General features: G+C 38.0%; 1 protein-coding gene across 2 annotated transcripts in view; it reads left to right on the forward strand.

The window, feature by feature from the left end:
* LOC136876123 (poly(A)-specific ribonuclease PARN) overlaps positions 1 to 17,959 on the forward strand; it is a 271,064-nt gene extending 253,105 nt beyond the window's left edge. The window contains exons 15-16 of one of the 2 annotated variants that reach the window (XR_010860537.2): positions 7,302 to 7,359; positions 17,847 to 17,959. The gene's annotated coding sequence lies outside the window, so the exon portion shown is untranslated. The remainder of the gene's footprint in view (positions 1 to 7,301; positions 7,360 to 17,846) is intronic. The other variant, XM_067149805.2, reaches the window with a different exon arrangement.
* Positions 17,960 to 20,321: the final 2,362 nt, after the last annotated feature.

Raw genomic sequence — 20,321 nt, forward strand, 5'->3', positions numbered from 1 at the left:
TCCCGAAAAACTAAGCAGTCCAAATTCACAACATTTATATTCACCAATCCAGCCATTTTTCAAATAACTAATCCTATCAAAAAACGAGATGTGAATGTAGCATTCAAAACACAAAATACAAACAGAAACATTTTTTTCAACCACAATAGTATAAATTCTAACAATAACCCTTATCTAAGTTCTGGCATCTATAGATTAACATCTGTAGAATGTAAATGTTCATATGTTGGCCAAACTGGCCGTAACTTTCTCACAAGATACTTAGAACACGTTAATGCTACAAAGCACAACAAACATTCTGCAATGAGTGCTCACATGAGAGAGTCAGGCCACCAATTTACAACCATAGAGAAAGACCTAAAAATTATAAAGAAGATAGAAAAAGGTAATCTAATGATAGAATTAGAAAATATTTATATCCGCTTAGACCAGTATTTCAATAAAGAAAAAAATTTAAATGACGAAATTGAAATAAGAAATCCATTACACGAACAATTACCGAAACTATTAAAGACGCTTAATCTAGAAAAAAGTAATTTTGCCAAAGTTTTCATTCCCAAAACAACTAAAACAACATTAAAGAACTCAACCCCTCCCTGCGCTCCTACCAGACATTCACCTTCCAAAACCACACCCACAAACATTTCTCGTCCTACCCCTACTCCCTCCCCTCAACCCCCACCACCTCACTCTTACAACACAAGGAGTAGACACAGAACAGACAGTCACCACATAACCTCGGGCAACACCAAACCGACAAACAGCAATTGGAGGGGTAAGTGAAGTTTCTAGAAGCACACTCTTAACTAGCAACACAAATTCCGATTACTTACAAGATTCCTTTTCTTGTTACAGACATTCAACAAGATAAACCAAGCAGCAGCTTTCAAAACGAACGTTGATTTACGTCCCTTTCAATCACCCTTATCAAATCCATTAGTTCAACGAACGGTCATTGACATCTATAAGAACATATCTTTTCAACAGCATTCGCCGAGGTCATATGACAACAAGCATTTAAATTTCTTGAAGACCAACGTTTATCCTGTTACAAGTTCAGTAATCAAATTGACGATAAATATGAATCTTTATAGACTCTTATCCACAAGGGATAAATAACTTTTTTTTAACCAGATATCATTGCCAAGAAAATCCTCAAATTTAGCTCCTAAGATTGATTTTCACATCTTTCTAAGATTTTGGACATGATATATATATATATATTTATTTTATTTAATATTTTAGTACTCTCTCTTCCATAATTTTAATGTATCTTCCTATTAAGCACATGTAATTAAGCCATGTATACAAAGATTTTATATTTTATGATATTCTAATAGAGTAAGTTTTAAGTTTGTCAAAAATGTTGTAATAGTTCTTAAGTCATTATTTACGTAAATAACAATTATTCGAGATTCAGATTTGGCTGATGATGCTCTATAAGGGAGCGAAACATGTCCCATATATAACTTTTTAACTAATGAAGTTATTTTAAATGTGACAACATTATAATGTATTGAATAGGTGGATTCATAATAAAACTATTATTGTGTAACCCTGCACATTCCTAACAGAGTGCCTAAATTCGAAGTTGTTCGAGATATAATCTATTATGGACCTTGTGCTCCTACCCTCCCGTGTGTAGTGGTGAATAGCCTTATGCTTCAAGAATGTATTCATAACTGCTCATACTAAACTCATACTAGCACAGAAGTCCAGCAGACTCTTCCCATTCCTATTAGCTTCCATATCTTCCCTACATTTACCATTCACCCTTTCATATCCTTTAGTTCTATTTCTAACTCTCGCATTGAAATTGCCCATTGCCACTATCCTACCCTTGCTGTTAACCCTGACTATGTTATCGCTAAATGCTTCATAAAATGTCAATTTCATCCTCATCTGCATCCTCACAAGGCAAGTACACTGAGACAGATCTCATCCTAATTCCTCCATCTGCCGAATGTACCCACATAATTCACTCTTTTACGTGCCTAACACAAACAGTGCTGCATGCAGTAGTATTCCTGATGAACAGCCCTACCACACACTCTGCCCTTCCCTTTTTGTCACCTGTCAAATACACTTTATAATCTCCTATTTCTGTTAACCCTTAACCGAATACCCTTCCCTACATTTACCAGTCACCCTTTCATATCCTTTAGTTCTATTTCTAACTCTCGCATTGAAATTGCCCATTGCCACTATCCTACCCTTGCTGTTAACCGTGACTGTGGTATCACTGAATGCTTCATAAAATGTCAATTTCATCCTCATCTGCATCCTCACAAGGCAAGTACACTGAGACAGTTCTCATCCTAATTCCTCCATCTGCCGAATGTACCCACATAATTCACTCTTTTACGTACCTAACACAAACAGTGCTGCATGCAATAGTATTCCTGATGAACAGCCCTACCACACACTCTGCCCTTCCCTTTTTGTCACCTGTCAAATACACTTTATAATCTCCTATTTCTGTTAACCCTTACCCGAATACCATTTTCTCCTAGCACATCCAGATGCACTCTCTTTGTTGACTCAGCCAGTATACTTTCTTTCTTCCATAAGCCCCATTAATATTGATGGCTCCCCATCGAATTCCATTTTATTCGCCAATTTGTGTCCAAGTAGTCCCTTGCTTGTCAAATGGGAGTGGGACTCTGTTACTCCCATTGGTCCAAGGCTTGCTTAAAATGTTCTGAGCGTGCCCGTTGAAAATTCTGTGAAGCAGGATGCTACCCTAACTTACACATAAGCCGGGTGAGGAGATCTCCTCTAATGGGTTAGGGACCACTGATAGATTGTATAGCCATAGCTGCCTGAGCACAAGGATGGCCATGACTCAGAATATGTCTGAGATGCCCACTCTCATTCCATAGCAACTGGTATATCGGCTCTCAGGTCCATTTACTAGGCCACTCAGCCGCTGCTCATGGTTCGTGAACAAGGACGTGACTACAGCAACTCACACCATGAACCATCCTGATTTTAATAATTTAGGTTTAATAGCCTATCATTTTTATAGGAATTTTTAAAGAAACAAATTCTTCTATTGTCTTTTAGATCCAAGTGACCACTTCGACATCAGTTATAATGAAATATACTGTAGGCCTATATATCTTCTTCTGCTACCACATACCCACACCTTGATGGGGTCTTGGGCTTTGGCCAAGTTTTTACTGTTGGATGCCCTTCCTGATGCCAAGACAAATACAAATGTCCAACCCCTGAACCAGAGGAATTAACTAGAAGCAGTTAAAATCCCCGGTTGAAATCCATGACTCTTTCAACCAAAGGCCACTATGCCAACCATTCAGCCAAAGATTCAGACATGCAAATATTAAAAAATTGATTACATGATATTTCAAAGTATTTTGATTATTTTTGCTAATTGAGAAGGGGCAGTCGAAAAGTTTCCGCTGAAGATGGTTTTCCCATTTTCACACCAGGCAAATGCTGGGGCTGTACCTTAATTAAGGCCATGGCCGCTTCCTTCCAACTCCTAGGCCTTTCCTATCCCATCGTTGCTGTAAGAGCTATCTGTGTCAGTGCGACATAAAGCCACTGGCAAAAAAAAAAAAAAAGTTTCTATTCGACAGCCGTACAGTCCTGTGTCGGGATGCCGATGCACAAGGTTGAAGATGCGCGTGTGGTAAAACACCATGTCCTCTGTGAGAAGAAGTCCGTAACCACCTGCTGCACATCCTCGTCTGACAGGAAGCGTCGATCCTTCAAGGCCTTTTTTGAGGGCAAGGCATCAGAGTCACCCTACGTTACATGTCCGCTGCAGCAACGCCTTCAAACGGAAACTTTTTGATCACGCCTTATATTTTAATTTTTAGCACCTAAAAGATCTGTTCCCTAATTTATTATCTAAGGAGTTTTTTACTAGCAGTCTCAGAACAGTAGCTGTGATATTTACTGCTTTGATCTGATTAATTTGCTGGTATTATTTTTAACTGTATAATAAATTTCGGTTCAACTTCATTTGAACATTCATGTTGCAAGCCATACTTTTCAGTATTTTTAACACATGTATCCTTGTATTGAATTGGATTTTTTATGATGAAGTCTTATTAACAAATAGATATCTTTAAGAGGTGGTGTAGAATATTTTGACCATTTTTTAACACATTGAGTGCCGAGTGACCCCATTTGGGTATGTGAGAGCACTCAGTTTCTTAAACGTCACATCCTCATATGGGGTCATAATTATGTTTGTTCGAAATCTTGAACTGTGCGAACATATTTTGGTGTGCAGTAAATGTGTGTTTTGAAACTTTATAAAGCCTCTTCCTACCATCTGTTGGCTGTCTATTTAAGTAAATGCATAGTCCACCTTTCATTCGTCAATTCCTATTTTGTGTGATCCCCATAGGGGTATGTCAGGAGTGCTCTTTGAGCGACAAATTCACTATCGATCTTGCGTATTGTTTGTATAAGTGTGCAGTGCTGTTAGTTTTCTTATGCGTTGAGTTAGTCTGTTCATTACTATCTTTAAATCACTATAATTAAATGGAGCAATCAAAGGCTGAGTGCAGATAGTCTGGATGATTTATTGAACAAGTCAGACAGGGATGACATCGACGAAGAATGTAGGTACAGTGATTTTGAACCTAGTACAGGCGATGAGATTGTAGAAAGTAGTGACAATTCAGAAAGTGCTGAAAGTGAGCCTCAAATTAAAAATGACCGGGCGAGTTGGCCGTGCGCGTAGAGGCGCACGGCTGTGAGCTTGCATTCGGGAGATAGTACGTTCGAATCCCACTATCGGCAGCCCTGAAGATGGTTTTCTGTGGTTTCCCATTTTCACACCAGGCAAATGCTGGGGCTGTATCTTAATTAAGGCCACGGCCGCTTCCTTCCAACTCCTAGGCCTTTCCTATCCCATCGTCGCCATAAGACCTATCTGTGTCGGTGCGACGTAAAGCCCCTAGCAAAAAAAAAAAAATTTTAAATGAGGATGGGTTTTACGGATGAAGTAATAAATTTAATGGTACAGGAAACAAACCATAATATTCAACTAGTTCGAATGACTAAGCATTTAAGTAGATGAAGCTGGTTTACTGAATGAATAGATGGACAGAACACCGGATTAAATAAGGAATAATCTCCGTTTTCACTTGAGAATGGGCCTTGTCCAACTGTCATCCTTTAACTGTTACTGGAGTGATAAGACTGTTTTCTATACAAAAGTTGCTCATAGTGTTATGAGCAGAAACCAGTTTCAGTTACTCTTGAGATTCTGTCATTTTGCCAACAATGAGCAACAGGTAGGTAAATGGTACAAAATACAGCCCCTTGGCAACGTGATAGAAAATGAATTTCAGGAGGTGAAGACTCCAGGCTGTAATATGGCCATAGATGAATCTATAGTTCCCCCTGCCGCACCCCCCCCCCTTTTTTTTAAAAGAAGGAAGCCGTACTTTCCAGTGTCAACTCAGTTAAATGTAACTTAAAAGCTTTTCAGTCTGTCAAACCAACACACAAGTTCAATATTAATATTACACTATAAAATTCCTGAAAAAAAAAACACATTATTCAACAAGAAATAGTGTGTATTTTTATTACTGAGAGAAAAGCATGCAATACCATACTATACTATAGTCGTCTGACGAGAAGTCGCGTGGATGCAAGATAAGGTGTGTGAGGGGTAAGCATGGCTGCCACGCATGCGCCTATCTCAAGTCTCAAGCCCTGACAATAAACATCGGTTCCATTTGTGGTGACTCTTGTGAACTAAGGTCGTGAATTTTCAAAGTGGTAGTGCAATTTTGCCTTAGTTATGCAAATATAATGAATAGGGGCTCGCATTGTCTGCCATGACTAATGTTTGTAGCTAAGAGTGTAGTATTTGTTACTCGTGCTGTACCTACAAGCTGCCGTGTCTTCTCGTCAGACGCCGATGGTATATTATCACAATACGAGGCATGTATGGAAAAATTGCATGTACTGTACATGAATAATCACATTTCTATAAATATTGATAGGATGTCGATGATGCTGTCACATAATGAAGAATTCTTTCAAACACAAAATAGTAAATCAGATTACCCCAAAATAAGCAGATTCACTTAAAAAGAGGACATTTTGGATATTTTGGATCATCCACCCAGACACTGGACAATGGTCTAAAAAGGAGGGCATGTCTGGATAGAAGCCTACTGTTGGTCAATCTGTAGTGCTCGTGCTGTAACTTCTCCATTTTGAGAGCTTGTAGATACACAAAACAATCCTGTCCTGGTGTTGTTTTCCTTTGACGGCCCATGCCAGGGCACCCACCCAGTAACACTTCCAGTCATCTGGAAATGTTACACACATACCAAATTGTATTCTGAGCAACCCCTAGCATACCCCTGGCAGAAGCCTTCTTGAAGCAGTGTAAGTGCATAAGTGACTTCATATGACGATAACTGCTTGTCCCGTTTTCTACCTCAGCCTGCATGATTAGCCATGACTTGTAAACACTACACTCCACACAGACCAACCTTCACATACACTTTGAATTGAGGCACTTTTACCTTTCAACTGACACAGACACCTCCCAAAGAAAAATAGAATACATTATAACAAGGACAAAAGTTTCAAAGATATTGCTCCATAATATTTTTCACCTGTCCTCGTCTAGAGGCTAGCATGGTAACCTCACACCCAGCTGGTCCCTGGTTTAATTCTTGGCTCTGGTATGAATTTTAGACTACCTGAAACAGGACGCACTTGGACTCTGGCAATAATTGTATGTAGCTGTGAGTTTGCATTTGGTAGATGAGTTCAAATCCCACTGTCAGCAGCCCTGAAGATGGTTTCTGTGGGTTTCCCCTTTTGCACACCAGGCAAACTGTTCATTAATTAAGGTCACAGCAGCTACCTTCCCACAATCATATCCCTTTCTTATCCTTGTGTCGCTGAAAACCTGGATAAATTAGTGTAGTGTTAAACCACTAGCAAAAGAAAAAGAAATAAAAAGAGTAGAGAAATGGATTAGAATTTTGCTCTTGGCCATTATAGAAGAGGTTTTTCATTATTTCCCTCTTTAACTCCAGGCAAATGCTGCAATGTTATGTATGTCCATTTTCCTTCTAAATCCAGTATTGATTAATTACAAATGCATCAGTAGAGACATGACTAGTAATAAATCTCCATACACACACAAAGTATATGAAGCTGATGGTCAAGAATTTCTGATCCTCTTACATAAAGAAATACCACCAATGTCATTTTGTTCGTGTACGTAGATAACACATGGCTTTTAAACTATTGCACTTTATTCAATTATTCACTAATGCATTGAATTTCAGGTGGCAACACTGATTGTGAGTTTTACTGTGTGGAATCAAGTCTTGGATCATTAATGAGGTAAGCTGTAATATGCTGGAAAGATGTACATTATTGCATAACTAACTTAGAAGAACCGTTCTTGACTGGGTGGGAAGACTTTAGAATTCTGATTTTGTAGTTGCAAATTGAACATTGTTATTACTAGAACAAAGACTTCCATAGATCATAAAAATAGACGTGATTGACCTTCTAAATGTATTCAGTATAAATAGAGCAAATAAAGGACAAAATTCTGAACATTTCTTGTAGAAACTGTCATGCTTAGCAGAGCATATCCCTGGAAATCCAACATACCAACCTCAGAGGTGCCAACTATTATGGATTGTCCGTAATTATTATGGATTTCGCCTCATGATTACGGAATTACAGTTAAAGGGGAAATTATTACGGAAAAGCTGACATTATCACGAAAAATTATTTTCTACGGAACTTAATGTTATTATTTTAATAAAAGAAAGAAGGAAAAATGTTCAATCCTTTTGAGCCTTTTTCCTAAATCGTCCTTGTTTTAATGCTCGAGTTGGCAACAATACTTATTCGATCGTGACTTCCTTTCGCTACCCATAACTAATGTAAAATTCATTGTGAATGAAGGAGCTCAGATGCTGCTCTTCTCCACTATAAATCCTTCAGCAATGTTGTATTTGCTGTGTTAAATGTACCTGATAGTTAACAGAAAGATTAAGAAAGAAGGGAGGCCTACATTAAGCACAACTGTACTGGAATTGCTCATGGTTCAGAAGACGAAAATGTCATTATAGTGGGAAGGGTGCTTCAAGAAAAATTACACTGAAAAGTAGCTGCTGCGTGAGAAACAAGCTACAAGGAATGTTTTATCACAGAACTGACAGGTTGCGTACAAATGTTATTGTATAATATGATATACTTTCTAATAGATTGCTAGAGGGAAGGGCAATGGGGGTGTCATTATCGAGAAGGAAGGAGCATGTTTTGGACTTGACTCGAAATTTTTCTCTGGGGCGGAGGGCAATTGCTGATAATCCACTTCAAAGGTTGGTACCTCTAAAACCCTCTTACAAACATCCATCCCTTGCAAAAGTTCCTTCCAAGCAGCAATATGAATATTGTTTATAATATATATTATAATTAACCCAGATATCAGAACTTAACAGACCTTAACAGCATCTTAGGCAGAGAAGGAGACCTTCGGAATGGCGAAGATGGTGGATGAGGCATCCCATCCTCTCTGGGGAAAATTAGAAGAGGAAACCACTGCCTTGTGGAGAAGAGGGATCTTCAAAGGCTAAGGGAGTAATCCCTGAAAGAAAATCCTCAGATGTGTTAGGCTTAATAGGTCAGCAGATGAGTAAATTTGTACTTGCTTTCAACTATAATACAAGCCTCGAATGGAAGTTTAAAAATGGAAATGGAATTGACAAGTCTCTAACTACAGTTGCACAGTATGATGGTAATGCTGATGTTTGTGCAAGTGTTAGATCAGAGAGCAAAACCTGATTTGGAACAATAAATATTTTAACAATGAATGGGAAGGAAAATGAATTGATTGACCTAATGCAAAGACGAAAACTCGACATCCTGGGATTAAGTGAAGTAAAATGGAAAGGGAAAGGAATGAAGAAACTAAGGCATACACCTTGTACTGGATGAGTAACAATAAAGAGAAAAGAAATAGAGTGGGATTTGTAGTAAATCAGAATGTTGAACCAATAGCTGAAGTTGAGTATGTAAATGAAAGAATTATAATAATGCACATACATGTAAACAAGGAACTAACTACTGAACATAATACAGGCTTATGCTCCACAGACAGGATATAGCGTGGAAGAAAAAGAAGAGTTCTTCAATGAAATGGAAACACACATTGTTGGAGATGGGATCATGATAATGGGAGATCTGAATGCTCATGTGGGAACTGATAGAATGGGGTATGAGAATGTTCTGGGCCCATATGGGTATGGCAATAGAAATGAAGATGGAGAGAAACTGCTGGACTTTTGTAACAGAAATAACTTGATAGTAAAGAACACATGGTTTATGAAGAGGAATACCCATAAGATCAGCCGATATAGTCGGGATGGACAGTATGAAACACTCATCGATTTTATAACAACAGACCGAGAATGGGGAAGATACGTCATGAATACGAAGATAATCCCCAGTGAAAGTATGGAAGGTGATCATAGATTATTAATTGTGGAATTAAAACAAGTAAAAATCCCTAAAATTGTATTGAAGAAGAAACCAAAGATCAGGATTTGGGAATTGGAGGAGGAGGATAAAAGAATGGCATTCCAAGATTGTATAAAAAGGAAGTTGCCTAACACGGAAATACGAAGTGGAGAAGAAGAGTGGGACAATTTAAGACAGACATTTGTGAAAGCAGCAATTGAGGTACGTGAGAAAACAAAAGCAAAGGTTAAGGGAAAGGAGACAAGGTGGTGGACAGACAAAATAAAAAAAGAAATAAAAGAAAGGAACAAGGTGAAGAAAGAAATGGATAGGGAAAAGCAAAAAATATATCAGAGGGATGAGAATGAGATAGAAAGATTACATGTGGAATACAAAAGATTGAAACTACAAGTAAAGAGGAATATCAAGGAAGAAAAGGAGAAATATTGGGGAGTTTACCAACAAAATTGAGGAAGATAGTCTAGGAAATCAGAAACTATTACACAGAGTAAAAAAATCGAAAAGAAAAAATCAAGGCATTAGAGAGAGAAGATGGATCCATAGTACATGATGAAAAGGGTCTTCAGAAGGTGATTGCAAAGTATTTTGAAAAACTTTATAATGAGGATGACTGTTTGGAGGAAGAAGGAGATAAGAAAATGGAAATAATAGAGGAGAAAAAGAAGAGAACCCGATAACATGGGCGGAACTTGAAAGGGCAGTGAAAACAATGACCAAAAGTAAAGCAAGTGCAAGAGATGAATTCAATGCTAATATGATAAAGGAAGCAGAAAGCATTGGACAACAGTGGCTATATAGAGCCCTCAATGCCATATGGAATGATTAAAGGATACCTGAAGACTGGCAACAAGGAATCATTGTACCATTGTTCAAAAAAGGAAATAGGAAGAAATGTGAAAATTATAGAGGTATAACCCTATTATTACAAGGGCTAAAAATAATGGAGAAAGTCATAGTTAGACAAAAGACTGAGGGATATAATAGAAACACAATTAAAGGAAGAACAATATGGCTTTAGACCGAATAGATCAACAAAAGCCTTGATATTTACAGTGCGAACAATAATGGAAAAACGTCTGGAAAGGAACAAGGAAATCATCTTCATATTTTTGGATTTGGAAAGAGCTTTTGATACAGTTAGGAGAAAACATGTATGGGAATGCCTACTGAAAAGGGATGTACCAAAATCATTAATTAACAAGATAAAAATGTTATATCATGAGAGTAAAAGCAGTGTACAAGTGGGGAGTGGTTACTGAAACTTTTTATACAAAAAAAGAAGTCTCAAGCAAAGAAGTGCACTGTCGCCATTAATGTTTATTATATTGATGCATGAAATCGTAAAACGTGTAAAACAGAGTATCAGTAATGATGGAGTGAATGCTTTGGTATTTGCAGATGATGTGGTGGTGATTTGTGGAAAGGGAGAAAAGGAAGTACAAAGGAGACTGGACATTTGGAATGAAAATCTGAAGGAGTTTGGAATGGTAATTAGTAAAAAGAAAACCGGGCGAGTTGGCCGTGCGCGTAGAGGCGCGTGGCTGTGAGCTTGCATCCGGGAGATAGTAGGTTCGAATCCCACTATCGGCAGCCCTGAAGATGGTTTTCCGTGGTTTCCCATTTTCACACCAGGCAAATGCTGGGGCTGTACCTTAATTAAGGCCACGGCCGCTTCCTTCCAACTCCTAGGCCTTTCCTATCCCATCGTCGCCATAAGACCTATCTGTGTCGGTGCGACGTAAAGCCCCTAGCAAAAAAAAAGTAAAAAGAAAACTAGTCATGCACTGTGTTAAAGAAAGAGAGGTCAAGTGAACGTAGACAGAGAACAGTTCACATATCTGGGTAGCATTATTAATGGAAGTAATGAAATCAACCCTGAAATTAATAACAGACTAAGTAAAGGTACAACATTTTATCAAGTCAGAGAGCTTTTATGGGATGACAAAGTACCCAAGAGAACGAAATTAATGTTATATAAACAGTATTTCATACCAATTGGAACATACTGACTAGAAACGCTGGTAACTAATAAGAGACAAGATAGTAAGATCTAAGCAGTAGAAATGAAATTTTTAAGAACATTGGTTAAAAAAGCAAGAAAAGATAGAATTCAAAATATTAAAATCAGAGAAGAGCTAAATATAGAACTATTAGTACACAAGATACAGGAAGAAAGACTGAGATGGTTCAGACATGTAAAAAGAATGGGCCAGGAACGGGTAGCAAGAAGGGAATTGGAAAGAGAAGTTAAGGGAAAGAGACCAGTTCGAAGACCGAGAAGAATGTGGATAGATCAGATTTGAAAGGACATTAGAGAAGCTGGATTGGATGTGATGGAAGTAATGGAGCAGAAAAAGTGGAAGGACAGAAAGGAGTGAAGGAGGCTTGTTAACCACACTAGGGTTGATGATGATGATGATGATGATGATGATGATGATCAGAACTTCAAAACATTGCAAATAAATTTAGCCTCAAAATATAATTTGAAAAAACAGAAAACAAAACCAACACAACTAAAAGAAGTTACCATAAATGGTAATAAAATCAAAATAGTAACTCAATTTACATATCTTGGAGAAGTAATAACACATAACCTAAATGAAAAAATCTCACTCCAAACAAGAACATATAGATTAGCTAAAGCACAAAAATGAACATCGGATATCTACAAAAATAAATGCCTTTCAATAAATGCAAAAACACCGAGCTCGATAGCTGCAGTCGCTTAATTGCGGCCAGTATCCAGTATTCGGGAGACAGTGGGTTCGAACCCCAATGTCGGCAGCACCGAAGATGGTTTTTTCCATGGTTTCCCATTTGCACACCAGGCAAATGCTGGGGCTGTACCTAATTAAGGCCACGGCCGCTCCTTCCTGTTCCATCGTCACCATAAGACTTGTCTGTGTCGGTGCGACGTAAAGCAACTTGCCAAAAAAAAAAATGCAAAAAAAAAAAAAAAAAAAAAAAAAAAAAGAGAAACACTATAACACAGTTATAAAACCGGAAGCTACATATGCAGCAGAAACACTTTTTCACCTGAATAAACAAAGACTGGCAGACTTCAGAAAATTGAAAGGAGGATTGGAAGGACTTGCATCAAAAAAAAAAAAATACCAGAAAGATGGACAGTGGCGGATAATATCTAACAAAGTTGAGTACAAAGAGCTGGAACCCATTACAAATAGTATGCGTAAGAGGAGACTGGGATTCTGAACATATCATGAGGATGCAGGATTCGAGACTTCTGAAACAATTAGTACAACATAATTTCATCTCAAAAAATACCACAACAGGATGTAAATGGATCAGAGAAGTAAGAGAAGATCTAAAGAAAATAGGCCTTACAACAGAAGACACCACAAATAAGATAAAATTTAATACAAAGTCAAGAATACAAACGTCCACTTTACCCGTATGTGAAACAAACCAACAAGTGTCTGAAGAAGTACTGGGAGGACCGCAAAGCCCGAACAATCCCTTCAAAGAGAGAAACCTGAACGATGGACTGACTAAAGTGATCCTATGTGGTCATAAAACAAGAAGAAGAAGAAGAAGAAAATTAGTCTTTATATCCTTTTTGACATAATACATTCATAGTTTCAGAACACTTAGACCTGTGAGTGTTAAAACAACATGAAACTTTTAAATTAAAATTGATTTCTAGAAAACATGCATGACGACAGTGTTCAGTATCTAATGTCGAAGAGAAAGAACTATTATATGTAGGTACAAGACTCTGATCTTGGTATGACTTCATTGAGTGATGCAGTAGAGCTGCCATCTTGTGGTACTAAATCACCATACTGTGCGGCTAACAGTTAGTATAGCTCTTGACTCCAGCATGGTAGCACGTTGTATGAGGTGTAGTTTGATTTGTCTCAGTGAATTCTGCATGTATACGTTGTAACAGATTTTGGATGTGTTATAACGTGCTTGGACACATACCAAGTTACTATATTTGATCAAAACTAATTATCATGTATTATTTCGGCCTACTGAGCTCGTCGGAATTTGACTGGAAGTATATTATGCTGCAAGCTCATTATTGAACAGATCTGCCACGGTAGCGCTAGCATCCAGTTGGCATGCTGTTGAGATTGTACTGCCGTCTAGCAGCAATCACCGAACTTAACTCAGCTTCGTTTTCTCCATGCATTAACGACAATCGAGTGACTGGCAGTTGTTATTACGGATTTTTTGTACAAGAAGGATCAACTCTTGCTGTTGCCTGGACTTTTGGATTATATTTTGAGCAGAAGGTGGAGGAAAAATGTTAACCTTTGATCCTGGGTGATTGTATCACCATATGGCGATACGCCAAATTTCTTTTGATTTATTTTTCTTTTCATCATTGATATCTGTAAGTAGCATTTCTGTTCTTGTTGGTCCCGGAACTACCATGAAGTGGCAAGCCCTAACAATGATTGAATCTTACTAAATGGTTTTGGAATACATTCATCTAAATCGTGTTATGTAAAATTGTATTACCTCCGAAAGTGAGAAATTATTTGGACAAAAGGAAACTGTAATTTAAGGTTATCTTTTTGAGAAATAATTACCAGTATTTTGTGGGGCTTCGATGTAATGATTTGGAGGATTATTTGTTTTGATAATCATTCTGAGAACGTTTTCTTAGAAGTAATTCATACAAATGATGTTTTAGTAACACGTATGTGTCCCGAACTACTACACTTAGAAATGAGTATCCTTATCACTTGTGTCGGGGTTAATTCAACCAGTTATATCTTAAATATCCTATTATCCGTAGTAACATGTGAACGAAGGTGAATATAAGAGTTGAAAATTGTTTCTGATGACTAGTTCTGCCTTTGGAAGGTTACTGTTTAGGGAGCCGCCATTTTGGTTTATTTGGTCACGTAACCCTGTTGCTACGGCAGCATTCATAACTAATGTGTGGGGGCGTGTGCTGTGTTTGACCTGACATTTGACGGTCTTATCTTTGTTTAATTCTTGACATCCCGGTAATTGTGTGATTTTGTTCTTGGTGATTGACGTGGGACTGGATATGTGCCTTCGCATCTCTGTGTTACGCGGTGGTTAATGTTTTTAAATATCTGATTCTGTAAAATTATTTGTTCTGGTGATTCTTCATGTATATTTTTCACGTAAATGTTTATTCTTGATTTTGCGTTCCTAATGTTTGTTCCTGGTGGAACTTGTGATCGGTGACTTAGCTTATCCGAATTACATTTGGTTTACTTTTGAAGTAGTCAGAAGAAACACTTTTCTACTCCACTATCATTTTGTAGCTAATCCAAGATCTCGGAATTGGGATTCTCGAAAAGTACTCCATTTCTTCATTTTATTTTTAAACATTGATAATTAGCTCTGGGAAATGAATTGCAAAAACAGACTTATTTTATTTTAACCCTGATCAAGGTTTAATGACCTATATTTTGTGATTTAATTTAATCTTTTCTGTACTTCAACTTCGGGACTTGCAATTTATTTTGTCATTTAATTTCGTATCTTTATATTAAAATTTCTGTTTAACTTGAAACTGGTTTTATTTTAGTCAGTAATAATTTAATTATTGCTTAATCCACCTAACCTCAGTGGGCTCAGGTAACTTCCACGCGTTGCAACGACCTTCTGTTGGGAATATCTTGGTAAGTGCATTGCTTAATTTAATTCTCCCTGGTTGTGCAATTACTGCCGTGTAATACCTCACTTGTAAGTACGCAATAACATGAAAAACAAAATCAGATGGTGAACATTTAAGAAAATTGTGGTGCAAAGGAGTGTGCAATATTTCTTTTTTTGTAAAATATCACAACATAGAGTATAGTAGTAAATGGCTTCAAAATTTCCGAAAGCACTTTCAGCAACTAGTCAGAATTTCATTTAGTCCAAAATCACCAATGCAGAGCCTGAAAAGTCTCATCAGGAGTGTCGAAAAGTGGTTTCCAAGCACCGTGAGATGAGTGCCGTACAGATGGAGCCTGAGCCTAGCACATCTACTACCCCTGAGGTGTAAAATGATTTGGAACGTGTAGTCTTGAAGATGTGTAAATTTGTTTAGAATTAAGAAATAACATGTCAACAATTAAATACCCATGATTGTTACGGCATCAAGTCTATAGGGTCTGACATCGTGGTTAGCCAGTTCAAGTCCCATCAAAATGTTGGCTGGTTGGGTGGGAGAGGTGGTAATATACAATTTCTAATCACTAGATTATGTGTCAGAAGCCTGGATTTAATTCCAAACCTCTTCGCAGTGCTTATATTGAGTGAGGGCTTATGGTGCTGTTAATGGTGATTCGTCCATCGGATGGGGATGTAAAACCTTGAGCATACTCCTTGTTGCTCTCCGACAAGAGTAGTCTAATTGGAATAATAACAATAAGTTAATTTATTAATTTGACCACCTAATCAATACAATAAGTCTTGTCTTTGTTGATTTATATTGACATGTTAACTAAAATGGTACATGTTTTGCCTTGTATATAGGCATCATCAGCCATTGCCTTAACCTTGAAATAAAATCAGGCACCTGATTTACGTATAAGTAAAATAAAACTAATTTATTAAAAGCTTTGAAGAGACTTGGATTAAAATTAACATATGGTAAAAGACTAGTACAATGTTGGTTTTAAAGATATTACAATGAGTGAGGAGTTTACAATTGGTGAAAGTATTTGCAATATTGACATTAGAAGGCTACTATTATAAGTAAAATGAACAAAGCAACAGTCTGTTATAAACAAGTGGTAAGATTGCTATAAAATTATGTTGACCGACCAGCGGTTACAATTAGACAATGACAAGAATGACGATCAAAATCGTATTTATTCAAAAAATGATGTTGAATAAGATAATGTTGAAGGATGGTCAAATGACCTGTAATTAATTGTTTAAATGAGATAAAAGTTCAAAGTCAATGGCATATGGTTAAGTTGTGGTTCACTTTGATGAAAAAATACGAAGTTGTAGTTGAAGGTTGATGAATGATGTTTAAATTGGACCTCTATGGACCATCTCAATTTGATGCGATACTAAAACGTTGTTAAGAATATGGGTTTATTGACATTCTAGTCAAAAAGGCATTGAATCATTTGATGATGGTGAGGGTAACTTGTACGTTATGAGCTAAAAGTTATTGACGACTCGTTTGTTCAAAGTAAACGTGCCGGCCCACCTCGACACTCGATGAAGAGCACCGCGGTAGGATTTCATCGGGGTCTGCCCACGGCGCGTAGGAACCGCACGCGGATAACCACAGCGGCCGCGCGCTTTTGACTCGCCACCACCGGCAGGATGTCCCACGTCCCAGTTAGACACCGACGAGCGATGAACCGACAGCGTGGGACACAAATCCAACTACAAGCTTTTTAACCGCAACAACTTTAATATCCGCTATTGGAGCTGGAATTACCGCGGCTGCTGGCACCAGACTTGCCCTCCAATTGATATTCGTTAAAGGACTTAAAGTGTACTCATTCCGATTACTGGGCCTCGGATGAGTCCCGTATCGTTATTTTTCGTCACTACCTCCCCGTGCCGGGAGTGGGTAATTTGCGTGGCGCTTTACCTTTGCGCCACTGGCATGCAGTACGTACTACGTCATGCACTTCCCCTACTTGCTTGCTAAGCTGCTCTCGTACCTCGAGAGCGGGGAGCAAACTGGCTCCAAAGGCATTTCGCTCTTGTTTGATGATGCCTGGTCTAAAGCACAACAGTGGAACAGTCTTCACTCCAGACAAGACTCCTGGTGACTGCACGACTGTTGTAACAGCAGATTTGCTTGGTAATACCTCCCACCATGGATATCATGGAGGGGACCACCAGTCTGTCAACCGCATGACCAATGACAGAGTAAAAGAGCCAGCCTGTGGTCTTTTCCCCGCTGCACGAGTTACCGCGGGTTAGAAATGTTTTGCATCTTTTCAATGAGCTTTTTGCATTAATGTTTCGGTTGGAGCGGTTTCCCTTATTGCATGTAGTATTTAATATAAGGTAATTAGGCACTGTGTATATTTCTACTGTATGCTGTGCTGGCACTAAAAGGATTAGTTTCTGAGCAGAATTCATGTTAATGTAGCAAAGTGAGTTTTCTAGAATTCTTGTGCCATACACATTTATCATTAATATGTTATTACTGTTAGACCTAGTGCATAGATGCTTAAGTTATTTACTTTATGAAACATGAAAAATCAATTTTATCTCAGCTTATTTAATGACTTGTCATCTTCTAGTCTATTCATCACTTTCTAGGGTCTCCAATCATCATTATCTTTCTTACATGTGTACAAAATTTGGTTAGGTCTAGAATATTTGGAAGATGTTCTTGACACAACCTATTTCTGTTGCAGATGATCTACCAACAAGTCTTCGCAAGTAGAAGTAATGTCATGTCCAAAGCTGATTTATCATCTGTTGTATTAATACTAATACTAATAAATAATGTTTTACCATCTTTTATAAACCAGTTGTAATTTATTATTTTTTTTAAACATCTTTATCCAGAACTTCACATACTCCATTTCTCACCTTAAAATAACTAAATACCATACCTTATTGTTGGTCTCTGCCTCTTCCCTTTACTGTCATCCATACATGAATTTACCAGGCGAGTTGGCCGTGTGGTTAGGGGCGCGCAGCTGTGAGCTCGCATCTGGGAGATAGTGGGTTCGAATCCCACTGTCGGCATCCCTGAAGATGGTTTTCCGTGGTTTCCCATTTTCACACCAGGCAAATGCTGGGGCTGTATCTTAATTAAGGCCACAGCCGCTTCCTTCCCATTCCTAGGCATTTCCTGTCCCATCATTGCCATAAGACCTATATGTGTCCATGTAACGTAAGCATACATGAATCTACGGGGCTCTGGTTGTTTAATGGGGGTAGTGGTGGTGGTGGTTGTTATTATTGTTGTTTTATGAGGAAGTACAACTGGGCTACCATCCTCTCTTAACGTTAATCAGAGGGAAAAAGGAAGAGATCAGGTCCTTTGATGAATGAAGTTATTGGCAAAAGAAAGGGAAGAGCCATGAACATGGAAATGAAAGACTCCATAGGCTTTGTAAACCTAATACCATTGAAAGATCTTATTATCTTCAGCATTCATAACATTACCATACCTTTATTCCATAATTACAAGTACAGTACTTTCTTACCAATTAATCCACTGCCAGGTCTACTAATTTGTGAAATTTTCAATATTTACAAAAAAAAAATTATTTTTCTACCTCAACTGTGAAATTATCATATTTTCTTAAGAATATATTTCCAAATATCTACGAAACGTCGAAGCAAGCATGCATGGTGGAATGCAGAATGTGAAAATGTAATCAAAGAAATATTTGAGGCATGGAAATCATGGAATGAGAATAAGACTGTGACAAATTTGGAAAAATCACGAGAAATAAGGAAACAAACCCACCAAACACTGAGAAGAGTAGGAAGAGAACACCAGAAGTCACAGAAATGGATGAATACTTCAAGAAAAATAATACCAGATTATTCCATAGGGTCTTTAAAAATAGAATCAAAGGCTATATAGCACCGAGCCTGCATTTCAAGAAAACGGACGGAACTCTTGCCCTGAACAATAAAGATAACTGTGAGATCCTTGCAAAGTACTTTGAAGACCTCATTAACTGTGAATTGCCACGGGAAAAATTGGAGATTGAGAAGGACACAATCCAGAACCCAGATTCCAAACCACCAGATGAGGAAGAAGTAAGGGAAGTAATAAACTCCCTAAAGAACAACAAAGCATCTGGTAAAGATGGAGTAATAGCAGAACTATGGAAAATAACCAATGACGCCTTTATCACTGAAGTGACAGAACTGTTCCGGAATATTTGGAGAGATGAAAAAATACCAGAAGACTGGCTGGTGGCATTAATACACCCGCTACATAAAAAGGGACCGAAAACAGACGTCAACAACTACCGAGGAATATCACTTTTATCTGTCGCGTATAAGATTTTTTCTAAACTCCTATTGAACAGACTGACACCGCAAATTGACCACAAGTTGGGAGAGTATCAGGGTGGCTTCAGGAGAGGGCGCTCTTGTCAGGATCATATCTTGAGTCTAAAAATGATAATCAAATATTACAATGCGCGACCATCTCTTTCGTTGATTTTCAAAAAGCATATGATTCAATATATAGAGACACATTGATGGAAATTTTGAGAGAATATGGCATCGATCAAAAAACACTCAACTTACTTAGGTTAACACTAACAAACACCATATCCAAAGTGAAATTTCAAGGAGAGATCAGTAAACCCTTCCAGATAAAAACAGGTCTGAGACAGAGTGACAGCCTATCCCCAACACTCTTCAATATGGTTCTAGATAAGGTCATGAAAACACTGTGGAAACATAATGACTCAGGTGCTATAATAGGTAGTAAAAATAAACATGTCAAACCCAAGTGTTTGGCCTTTGCTGATGATTTGGCACTCTTCGCTGAGACAGGCAGGAAGCAATAACACAGATAAATGAACTACAGGAGATAGCCGAGAAAACAGGTTTAAAAATCTCCTTCACAAAAACAGAGATGATGAGCACGGACAGGAATTATGTGACGAGAGCAATGAAGACGAAATATGGCAAAGTGAAGGTCACAAAGCAGTTTATAAATACGTGGGAGAGATTATCAGCAGCAACGGGATGGATAAAGAGGCCATGGAAGATAGAAGACTTAAGTTGGAAAGGCTAAACACTGCCACCAAAGCCATTTACAACAAAAAGAATCTTTCCATCAGTGCCAAACTAAGACATGACGCTGTGGTAAAAGCAGTTATTCTGTATGGGGTGGAAACAGCAACGTTAAC

This window comes from Anabrus simplex, chromosome 6 (assembly GCF_040414725.1).
Source record: "Anabrus simplex isolate iqAnaSimp1 chromosome 6, ASM4041472v1, whole genome shotgun sequence".
Lineage (NCBI taxonomy): Eukaryota > Metazoa > Arthropoda > Insecta > Orthoptera > Tettigoniidae > Anabrus > Anabrus simplex.